The sequence below is a fragment of the Eptesicus fuscus genome, chromosome 12 (genome assembly GCF_027574615.1).
Source record: "Eptesicus fuscus isolate TK198812 chromosome 12, DD_ASM_mEF_20220401, whole genome shotgun sequence".
Classification (NCBI taxonomy): domain Eukaryota; kingdom Metazoa; phylum Chordata; class Mammalia; order Chiroptera; family Vespertilionidae; genus Eptesicus; species Eptesicus fuscus.
The window spans coordinates 27,774,008-27,784,948 of NC_072484.1; the positions used below are offsets into that span (position 1 = coordinate 27,774,008).

A 10,941-nucleotide genomic window follows, 5' to 3' on the forward strand; every position below is an offset into this window, starting at 1 on the left:
AGAAGGAGAACTTACTTCCCAGAACACTTAGCAGGCGTTCCCTGGCTGGCCCCAGCTCTGGACACCGGAGCACAGGAACCTCTGGGCGCTCTCAGCCATGCTTCCTTCTGCCGTCCCAGCCTCTGCACCCGCGTCCCTGCGGCCCACCACCTCCTCTGAGAGCATAGGTGACCCAGGCCGGCTGCTGCGTTTCGTGTCCTCGTGGGCCCCGGTGCCAAGCCAACAGCTCCCCTCCGGTGACCAAGTGTGGTGAGATCCAAGTCGGACTGCTTGCTGGGAGATCGGAACCTTCTTGCGGACTCGTGTTTCAGAGTCCCTCTGTGGACCCATAGACTGAACAGTCTAGGGTGCGCCTACCCATCTTCCCTCCTCGCCCCCTTGAGGATGAGACTCGCCTGGAGGTCTGAGGGAGCTCCCAGCCTTTCCAAGCTCTCTCATGTTGTTCTTTTCAAACGGGCATGTTCCCTAGTAAAATCCTGGCGTGTTTAGTCTGTTCTTGGCATCTGCGGCACACCTCTCCCCGTCCTGGGCGGAGCCCCCCCCCCCCACCTCCGCACACCGTACTTCTCCGCCTCCCTGCTCATCACACCTGCATTATCACTCTCGATGACAAAGTTAAATAGGGAGCCTGTGGTGTCCTGGCAGAGGTGGACCGGGCAGTAGAGCCTTGTTTTCCATCACCATGTGAAAGGAAGAATGACTAGCCAATGATGCTGGCTCCCTGAGTCCTTGTCTCACTCACACACACACACACACACACACACACACACACAAGGGGCCAGGTCACTGACAGGCTGGGGATACCCACCGCTGACAGGCAGTTCTAGATTGCAGCCGAGCAGTTCTATATCCTGCAGCTCTGCTCCAGGGGGAAGCCTACCCCTCATCAGAAGCCCGGAGGCCACGGCAGGCTCTCCCGAACACAGGGGGGTGAGTGGGAAATGGCCCCCAGTGCAGCTCCCATCCTTGTGTTGCAGGAGAATCACGAGTTCTGCCAAGAGTCCAAATCCCTGTGACTCTGGCCGCTCTGAGGCCTATGTGTATATGTGCAAGGCTGTCAGGGTGCAAGCATGCCCCCCCACCCCTCGCCCTTTCATATAACCAGCAGGAGTTCTGGGTACCTTCGGCCATCCCATCACACGCTCTGAGGAATGGCACCGATAGGGGCTTACACCAAATCCTGTTTGTCTTGGGAGCACTGAGCGAGAGAGAAGATGCTATGATTCCGATGATTGTGATCACCTTCCACCCGACAGCACACAGCGAGCAGACGGCCCAGCTGGCCTTTGAACTCAGCATCTGAAGAGCATCAGCTGACAAGTCCTGGTTCTTTGGACTTCTTGCCCCTGCTCTCTGCCAAGCTCACACTCCCCTGGGCCTCCCTGCTCAGGGGGAGGGGGAGGAGAGGTCGAGGCCTGAGGGCTCACAATGGACCCAGCCTTAAGGGCAGGGGCTGTGTGCAGATTCCAGATTCCCTTCTGAGTCCAGGCCCTTTCTTGGCAGAAATGAGGGCAAAGACCAGGTGGCAGCAGAAAGCACCCTCTGGGCAGAAGTTCCCAGGGGAAGCCGGAAGGGGCAGAATCTCCCTGGAGTCTCCAAGGCCTGACCTGGTCCAGGTGGGAGTTGGTGTGGGCACCCACGGCCTCCCTCAGGGCTGGAGCCTGAACCTGAGGCCACAGAGGGGCCTGGTCCACTTGTGGGAGGAGGGATCCAGCCATGCCTCCGTCTCCTTTAGTTCCATCAGCATCCAAACCAATCAACACCTGTTAATTGGCAAAAAGAGTGTGTGAAAAGCTCCAGGGCTCCCATTAACCCTATTGACTCCGCTGGTTCTCTGGGACCTTGTCTGAATTTCTCATTTTCTGTTCAAAATGAGAGGCTAACATCTGTCCAGGTGCAGGTTGTGGGGAGATGCAGGTGTCAGGAAAAGCCCTGTGTTTCCTCCCCTCCTTGGGCACAGTGGCCAGTGCCACTGGCTTGGGCAGTGTCACATGGGTCCAGGCGCTTCCTGATGGTCCCTCCGGGAGTCTGACCACCTGATGCCTGCAGCACAGCCCAGCACCAGCTGCAGCAGAATCAGCAAGAACTCGCTCAGCCCTGGGGACTACCTGCTGATGCTTATGTTTGCAATTCCTTCACTCTTTTCTTAGAATCAGGCTTTTCAAACATATGAGGGTTATCCTATATAATAAAACCCTAATATGCAAATCGACCGAATAGCAGAATGACCAGTCACTATGACGCACACAGACCACCAGGGGGCAGACGCTCAAAGAAGGGGCTACCCCCTTGTGGTCAGTGTGCTCCCACAGGGGAAGCACCTCTCAGCCAGAAGCCGGGCTCATGGCTGGTGAGCGCAGTGGCAGTGGTGGGAGCCTCTCCCGCCTCTGAGGCAGCACTAAGGACCCCTCAGGGGATGTCTGACTGCCATAAGGCAGACATTCCCCGAGGGGTCCCGGACTGTGAGAGGGCACAGGCCAGGCAGAGGGACCCCCACCCCACCCCTCCCACCCCCACCCAGTGCACAAATGTCATGCACCGGGCCCCTAGTAAAAAATAATATCACACCCAATGGGTTAATAGAAGTTTTGTTTCCATGACTGTGATTCCCTAAGAGGCAGTAAAGTAAGTGACCATATTCTGTTATCTACATGGCAGGGTCCTGCCCAGGTGTGCTGGTGGGAGGCTGCGCATGCTAGGGCAGCCTGGATGGCAGACATCAGGTATTTATGTGGAAAAATTGGTGCCTAGGACAGAAGTGCCTGTCCACCTGCAGTATGAGGAGCCCAAGTGAGAGACTCATCCTTACCTGTCCACTGAAGACCCTCGGGGGAGTGGGCTGTGCAGAGGAGCCTAGCCACCCCTCTGAGTGAGTTGAGCCTGGTGACCAGATCCTTCACTCCTGTCACCTTCCCTGAGCCGCTCAGCCTCAGGCCCAGTGATGTGTGTGTGGCTCTCCGTGTGGCCATGGCCCTGCAGCAGGTGGGGTTGGGCCTCGGGCCCTGTCCTTGCTGAGCTGAGACGTGTTGAGGACGACACTGGTCCCTGTGCTCAGGGAGCATGTCAGCTGTCAGCCACTGCAATGGAACTCACGCGCCTCTGGGCTGCAGGGAGGAAGGAGAGTGCAGCTGTGTCTGAATGTGGTGTCTCAGTGCGGCTTTGTCTGCGTGATTGTTCTCTGTTTGTGGAAACTTTCCAAACCTCCCCTTGGCCTGAGGGCCCAGGTGACTCTTCTGATGAGCACAGGAGACTATTTTCAAGAGCCCCATAAGATTGTGGCCCTGGGCACTGCACCCACCATGCCCAGTGGCTGAGGGGTCCCTGGCCATCCTGGCTATGGCTGTGGTCCCTTCCTTCTCCCCTCTGCCAAAGACACTGCTAATGGGATCTCCCTGCACAGAGGACAGAGTTCAATGTCTCCACATCCTGGGATGGCTCCTGGTCATCACTGATGGGCATGTGTGCCCTGCTGGTGGGATACCCTGTGCTGCTCAATTCCTCCCACACTCTGACCGTGCCTGGTGGTCCTAGAGGCCAGGCAGTGCTCTCAGCCTATTACATTAATCACTCCTGATCCTGACTTATTCCCATTGAGAGATGCTGTCACACAACACAACAGGGTCCCCCCATGGAGCAGCTGGTCCTGGCATTAAATGCAGGGAAACAGAGGCACAAGCAGGGCATATCACCTGCAGAGGGTGGCTCTGTTGTCAAGTCATGTGTATGAAGGCCCCTGTAGCACAGCCTCCAAGGACAGGCTCCGGAGGTCAGCAGGTGAGGGCACTTGAGTCCTAAAGAGCTCAGCACCAGGATCCCTCCCTACAAGGCCACAGATCCCATGGCCCCTCCATCTGTGCCCCAGTGGGAATGAGGTCGAACCTAAATCCAGGTTCACACCATGATCTCCAACATGGGCCATGGTGGGTGCTCTTCTCACTGCCCAGGGGACAGGCAGCCCCTCTCCACCCAGCAGCTCAGACCCCAGGGTCCTCTCCTCATCCCTGTGCCCAGAGCTGCTGCTCCTCCTCCCAGGGCAGCAGTGGGCTCTGAAGGAGGCCTGCCCTCAGCTCCCAAGAGGCATCAGCCCCTGGAAGACACCTGACTCAGGAGGGCTGCCTGCTGAGTGCTGTCCCCTCTTCCAGGCAGAGGGTGACTCTCCATCCTCACAAGCTCCTCTGCCCACTCATGAGCCACCAGGTGTCTGCACTTCTCCAGGGCCCAGCGCAGGCTCACACTTGTCCCTGTGTGGCCTGGCCTGCAGACCATTGGCCGCCTACCTGACTGGGAACATTCCAGCAACTGCCCTCCTGACTGACTGACCGGGATCCACAGATGGTCCTGACTTACTGAGACACTGGACCGTCTGATGGAGGCTTTGTCGGTTTAACTGATTCTGAATCCAGGGAACCAACTGCCGATGATCCTGATTGGCTGGGAAGCATGGCCCACCTGACCAACTGGCAACCAACTACCCAATCACCAGGTGCCTGTGAGACAGACAGGACCTGGGAGCCAGGAGGGCCTGACAGGCAGATGTCAGACAGGAAAGAGGGGAGGCTGGATGAGGAATGCCTGGGGGCAAGGTGCACAGGGTCAGACACTATCTGTACTCAAGGCTCCTTCTGGCTTAACACTGCAGGGCCCAAAAATATATTCACGCTTGGAGAGAGGATGCACAGTAGCTATGTAGCAAGAAGTCAGGAGCCACCTCTTCGAAAGGACCCTTTAAAAAGGTCAAGAAGGTGTCAGAATAAAGCTAGGAAAATCTCATTTTGCTACTAGTCCCAGAAGCCCAAGGTGTATTAGAGGAATGCCACTTTAGGGAATGCCAGGGATTAGGATAAATTGTGTCCCTCAAAGTTTATATTTTGAAGCCCTACCCCACAACATGATGGTATTTGGAGTTCTGGCCTTTGGAAGAGGATTAGCCTAGATGAGGTCATGAGGGTGGGGCCTTCACAATGGGATTGGTTCCCTTTAAGAAGAGACATCAGCTTTATCTCTGTCTTCCTCACGTGAGGATACATTGAAGGGTGGTCATCCACAAGCCAAGAAGAGAGTTTGCACCATAAACTGAGTCCTCCATGACCTTGATCTTGAAATTTCCAGCCTCCTGAGCTTTCAGAAATAGACTTCTATTGTTTGAGCCATCTAGTCTTTGGTATTGTTTTTTGTTTGTTTGTTTGTTTGTTTTACAGTAGCCTGAACAGATTAAAACACCTTTTCTTCCTAATGTGCTGAAAAATTAGGGAACTGTACTTTCCCCCCACTATTGCACTCTAATTCTTACATTGAGCAACCAATTTGTTTTGGTCAGGTATTGTGGATTTCAGTAATTAATCCATATATATTTAAGCTGTTTCAAATAATCTGGGAACACTTATTTTTTCAATAATGGCTCTCATTTGCTGAGGTTAAGAGTTAGTAGGGATCGCCCCACTAGATCTTTACAATCACCCTGTGAAGTGTTTCTGTAGTCCCCACTTAGCAGATGAGGAAGTTGAGCCCCAGAGAGGTGAGGTGATGTGATTTACCCAAATTGACCCGGCTGGAGAGACCTGGAGCCACGAGGAGATTCAGGACTGCTGGAAACTAGAGGCCAGTGGCTAACAACTGAGACTTGTTCCCTGAGCTAGTGAGTCCATTGAAGGAGAGATTAGTGACAGTCTTTCCCAAATACCACTGCTTTGGCCTTCTTCCATTGGAAGAAGCGCAAGGACGGCCAACTCTCTCCCAGAAAGTGGACATTAGGGGTAATCCTGATTTGGAGAATGCCTGGGGCTGTGGTGACTGAAGAGGGAGGAAGAAGAGCAAGGCCCCAAGAGAAGGGAATACAGGGAGGAGTTGGCCACACCCCTTCTCACGTCAGAAATCCTGTTTCTCCTTGGGAACTCGGACAAGGCTTCCTCAGGAAGACCTCCTGGATCTCTGTGGCCGACACTTCCTTTCCTTCGCTGCATCCCCCAGCCCTTGGCTCACTTTCGTCCAGTCTCGGCCACTCTAGCTCTGAGTCTGGTCAGCTTGCCTGCCTGTCTCACCCATTCCTTAAGGGTCCAAACAAGGCCTCCTCCTGGGTTCCCACAGTTCCAGTCACAATGTAAAAAAAATAAAATACTGACTGGGGCCAGTTATCCCAGGGATGCGGTACGAGGTAAATGTGTCTTGTACATAGTGGACACCGGGGCACATTGATGAGGAAGGAGCAAGTTCCCAGTGGAGCAGTAAAAACAACGCTCTGCATCTCAGATGGTGAATTAGAAGGGTTGCCTCACATTCAGTCACCAGAGGGCGCTCCAGACAAAAGGATCCCGAGGAGGCTCTTCACCCCTTTCACTTAATCTTCCCTCAAATTCCGCACTCAGTGCTGTTAGATAGGGGCACGTGAGTCTCAAGCAGCTGGCCAGTCAGGGCATGGGCGTTTACAGTTTGCTGGCATTTCCCCCGAGGGAACAGAGGCAAGAAAATCACCAAATCGATGGCCCGTTGTTTGCTGGATGAAGAGTGAAACTTGATCAAGACAATGTGCTTGGTGCAAAGACATCATGCGCCCTGAGCTGGTCCCCGCTTTACCAGCTTGTGGAAGTGTGACATTAAAGGAAATCATTCTCTGCTCTGGCACTGGTTTCTGTAAAATGGCTGGGCTCAAGTTCCGGCCTGTTCTGGGATGTCATCGTCTCTTCTAAACTTCCTTGTTAATGGCCATGCAATTTAGTCCACGTGGAAGCTTAGTCCCCTGCCTTCTGCCTCAATGAGGGAACCGCAGTCATGGGAAACAGCACTTACTGCAGTAGGAACCGCCAATGTTCTGGCCATTCCCGCATTTTCCTGGGACACCCACAAACAACCAGGAGAGAGAGACATTCAGAAAAGCAAAGGCAGGCAGGACTCATTCGTGTGTATAAAGGTAGAGCAACGCACAACAGAATTCAGCAGCATTGGTGAGGGGTGGGGAGGGTGGAGGCAGCCTTGGGAGGGAGACAAGGAAAGGGGTGGGATAAGAGAATGAGCTATTTGTGTCACCTTTTATTTCATAAGAGAGACAGATGGATTAATTTCAGGCACCTATGGCAAAATATCAGCTCTGATAAATCTGATTGGTTCTTAAATTGTTTGCTGTTATCCTCTCTCTGTTTGACCCATTTCTTTAATTGAAAAGAAAAAAAATGATTTAATCTGTAATACTATCAACAATAAAAATATATTTTAAAATCCTATATAATAAAAGCCCAGCAACCATAATGGCGTAATGACCAGAATGACCGCTCGACCAGTCGCTATGAGGTGCATTGACCACCTCTCGGTCCCTCCTCCCCCCGGCCCACAGACTCCAATCGCCAGATGGCAAACGGGGAACTGGGGTGGGTGGCAGTGGGGCAGGACTGGGGACTGGCGAGTGGGCGGAAAGGCCGACCTCTTGGTCCCTCCCCGTGGCCCGCAAGCTCCCATCATTGGATGGTGAACGGGAAACCACGGGGAACCGGGGTGGGTGGCAGCGGTAGGGCGGGACTGGGGACTGGTGAGCAGGCGGAAGATGGCCCTGATCACAGGCTAGGCCTAGGGACCCTACCCACACACGATTTTGTGCACTGGGCCTCTAGTAAATAAATAAATCCAAGGAAACCACAAAAAATGATTTAAAATAATTTCTAAAATAGCAGAGAGCCCACCAGCCCCTCAGAGCCTATCTTAATCTGGGGTAGTGGTTCCCCTCCCGCCGCCCCAGCATAACTTTCCATAGGTGAATGCATGTATTCATAACATACCTTATGTTTTCCAGGCCCAGCTGGGGAGGGACAGTCCTAAACATGGGAGGCCAGACTCCGCTCTGGATCTAACCAGCCCTACAGCACCTCAAATATTGGGGCTTTGGCTTTCACATCTGTAAAATGGGGAGGGGGCTTGTCCTATGTGCTTTGAGTTATAACACACATTAAATGAAATATTTGTAAAAAAAAAAAAAAAAAGCTTGAAAATAACAATACAGGTGAGTAAGTGATGATTATTTACTTGCCAGACTGTGAGTCCAAAAGTTTCATATACTGGTAACTTTAGCATCATCAACAACAAAAGAAATGCAGGGAGGATGAATAAAGCCATATAAAGGGAAAGAAAAGTAAAGAAAAACTTACTGATGAGAGCTGAGACCTCCAAGGAAATCGTTGCCCTTCCTAAGTCCCAACTCAAGGCCTACCTTCTAAAATAATAAAAATTATTTTCTGAAAAATGATCCCAGTGGTCACTGTACTTGGAATTAAGAACAGTATTTATGTATCTCTCCACAGTGAGTCAACGGTGGTGTTTCCTACGAAAGCCGCAGGGCTTCAATGTTCAGAGCTTACATAATGAGCACAGACACCACCAAAGAAACACTAAGTATCGGTATAAATAAACTGGAGAAAACCACTGGACCGCCCACTGCAGTGTTTCCTACTGAGGCTCCGCTCTGCAGACCCTGGGGATTGACATGGACAGTTTCTTGAGAATCGATTAACCCAGTAGGTGCAGACTTTCTGGGAAAGGAACAAGTCCGTTTTTGTTCTAAGATCCTGGCACTGACTAAGAAAACCCAAACCTACCGATAGATGCTTTGCAGGATAGGTAATGGTTTAAAAGGATGCACAGAGACCTTCTGGTCGTTGACACCAGGGGCTGCAAAAAGCAAAGTGTACAGTGGGTGGCAGTTACCTGGCCCCTCCCAACTCTCCTTTGCCCTGTCCTCTGCTCAGTGCCCCCATTTCTTTCACCTCATGCCGCTCTCCAGGCTTCTCTGCCTCTCTCAGGACATCCTTACCATCATCAGTTTACACACCATGCTGCTCACACTCTTTCAGAAGGACCCCAAATTCAAAGAGGCTGCTTGGGACGGGCAGCACAGGGAGGCACAGGGGCTTTCCCCATGGCACAGCCCTGGATGTGAGCCCTGATTTCTGCACGTGACAGTCATTCTCCATCATAGCCCACCGGTTCACCTCACCTCCTGGTATACATGCTCTGCCCAGCTCCCTTGGATACCGAATCCCTGGGTGTGGAATATGGTGGAAGTGACAGTGACAATGTGTGAATCCCGAGGCTAGGTTACAAAAGGTTTTACAGTTTCTGCCTTGACCTCTACATCCCCATCTCTGAGGAAGCCAACCACCACTCTGAGGACAGACAAGTCGCTCTGTAGAGAGACCCACGTGGAAAAGAACCAAGGCCTCCTGCCAATAACCAGCACCAACTTGCCAGCCTTGTAAGTGAACCCTCTTGGCAGTGGGGCCTCCAGCCCCAGCTGGCATTTGATTGCAACATCTTGAGAGACCTTGAATTTGAGCCACGCAGGGGAGCTGCTTCTGAGTTCCTGACTCACTGGAACCATGAGAGACAATAGAATGATTGTTGTTTTAAATTGGGGACAATATCTTACATAACTATATTAATAAGAATTTAACCTTTCTGCCAAAACCGGTTTGGCTCAGTGGATAGAGCGTCGGTCTGCGGACTGAAAGGTCCCAGGTTCGATTCCGGTCAAGGGCATGTACATTGGTTGCGGGCGCGTCCCCAGTGGGGGATGTGCAGGAGGCAGCTGGTCGATGTGTCTCTCTCATCGATGTTTCTGACTCTCTATCCCTCTCCCTTTCTCTCTGTAAAAAATCAATAAAATATATTTAAAAAAAAAAAAAAAAAAAAAGAATTTAACCTTTCTAAGTATTGGAGGTATTTAGACTGATATTCAGTTGGGAGACACCTGTACATCTATATCAATTGTTAAAAAATTTAACCTTGTAAAGAGTACCTGAACGTGAATGAATGTGATCTTGGATTGCTAGTTTCCCAAGGTCCTTTCCAAAGGCAAATACAATCTTCAGAGAAAGGCCTTTAGCTCAAATGGTTTCAGCAAATGTTTTACAAATACCACGTCCAGCACACAACCAAAGAGCAGAATTTCTTAGGCACCCAGAAGACATTCTCTTTTTTTCTTTGTTTGTTTGTATGTTAATTTTCACCCGAGGATATTTTTTCCCATTGATTTTTTTTTTTTTTTTTGAGAGAGAGAGAGAGTGGAAGGGAAGGAGGGGAGGGGGGCAAGAGAGAGAGAACACTGATGTGAGAAAAACACATCAATTGGTTGCCTCCCTCCTGCATCCGACCGGGACTGGGGATCAAACCTGCAACCCTTCAGTCTTTGGGCTGACACTCTAACCACTGAACCAAACCAGCCAGGGCCAGAAGATATTCTTCACCCATGGCCTATGTGTTGGGAAAATTAAGCATATGGCAGTAATGGATTCAGTGTGTGATGGGGAGAGAGAAGCCACAGGTGGGAGGGGTAGGAATGGATCTAATGGAAGGGGAAAGAGGCTTTCATTGCTTCCCATGGTGAGGATGAGCTCTGGGAATGGCAGAGAACAAACCCCTCTCTTTACTGTTTTTCAGAGGGTGGCTGAACTTTCAATGGGGTAGCCAGGGAGCTCATATTCTCAGACACCTCAAAAATGCTATCTCCAAGCTCAGCTGGAGAATGGAAAATCTGGCCCAAACCATGGACCCAGGAAAGAAACCAAAGTGTTTAGAAAACCAAGGCATCCTTACCTGAACATTCTAGACTGCATGAGATCCAGAGCCTCCTAGAAAACATAAGTGAAGAAAAATTCTTCTCCATCCAGGAGGGTGAAGACTTAGAAAAGCTATATCAGATTTAGAAAAAAGGTAATGGTAATTTTTTGCATCAAGTAATCTACACTAATAAAAGAGTAAGATGCAAATTAACTGAAACGTTGCGACGCCCACCAGCCAATCAGGAGTGAGTATGCAAATTAACCCAACAATGATGGTGGGTTAATTTGCATATGCAGGCGCCGAGCAGCTGGGGGCAGGGTGGGATGCTTGCGTTGTCGCCATAGTGTTGACGCAGGCATTCCGCACCACCCCCGGTTGCTCCGGGCCTCTGGGCAGCGTGGG

General features: G+C 51.4%; 1 long non-coding RNA gene across 1 annotated transcript; it reads right to left on the minus strand.

The window, feature by feature from the left end:
* Positions 1-1,587: 1,587 nt before the first annotated feature.
* On the minus strand, positions 1,588-4,353 carry LOC114231383 (uncharacterized). Its single transcript, XR_008557773.1, has 3 exons — positions 4,278-4,353; positions 2,810-3,104; positions 1,588-1,763 (listed from the first exon to the last, which is right to left on the minus strand). It is a non-coding gene; the product is annotated as an uncharacterized LOC114231383 (long non-coding RNA).
* Positions 4,354-10,941: the final 6,588 nt, after the last annotated feature.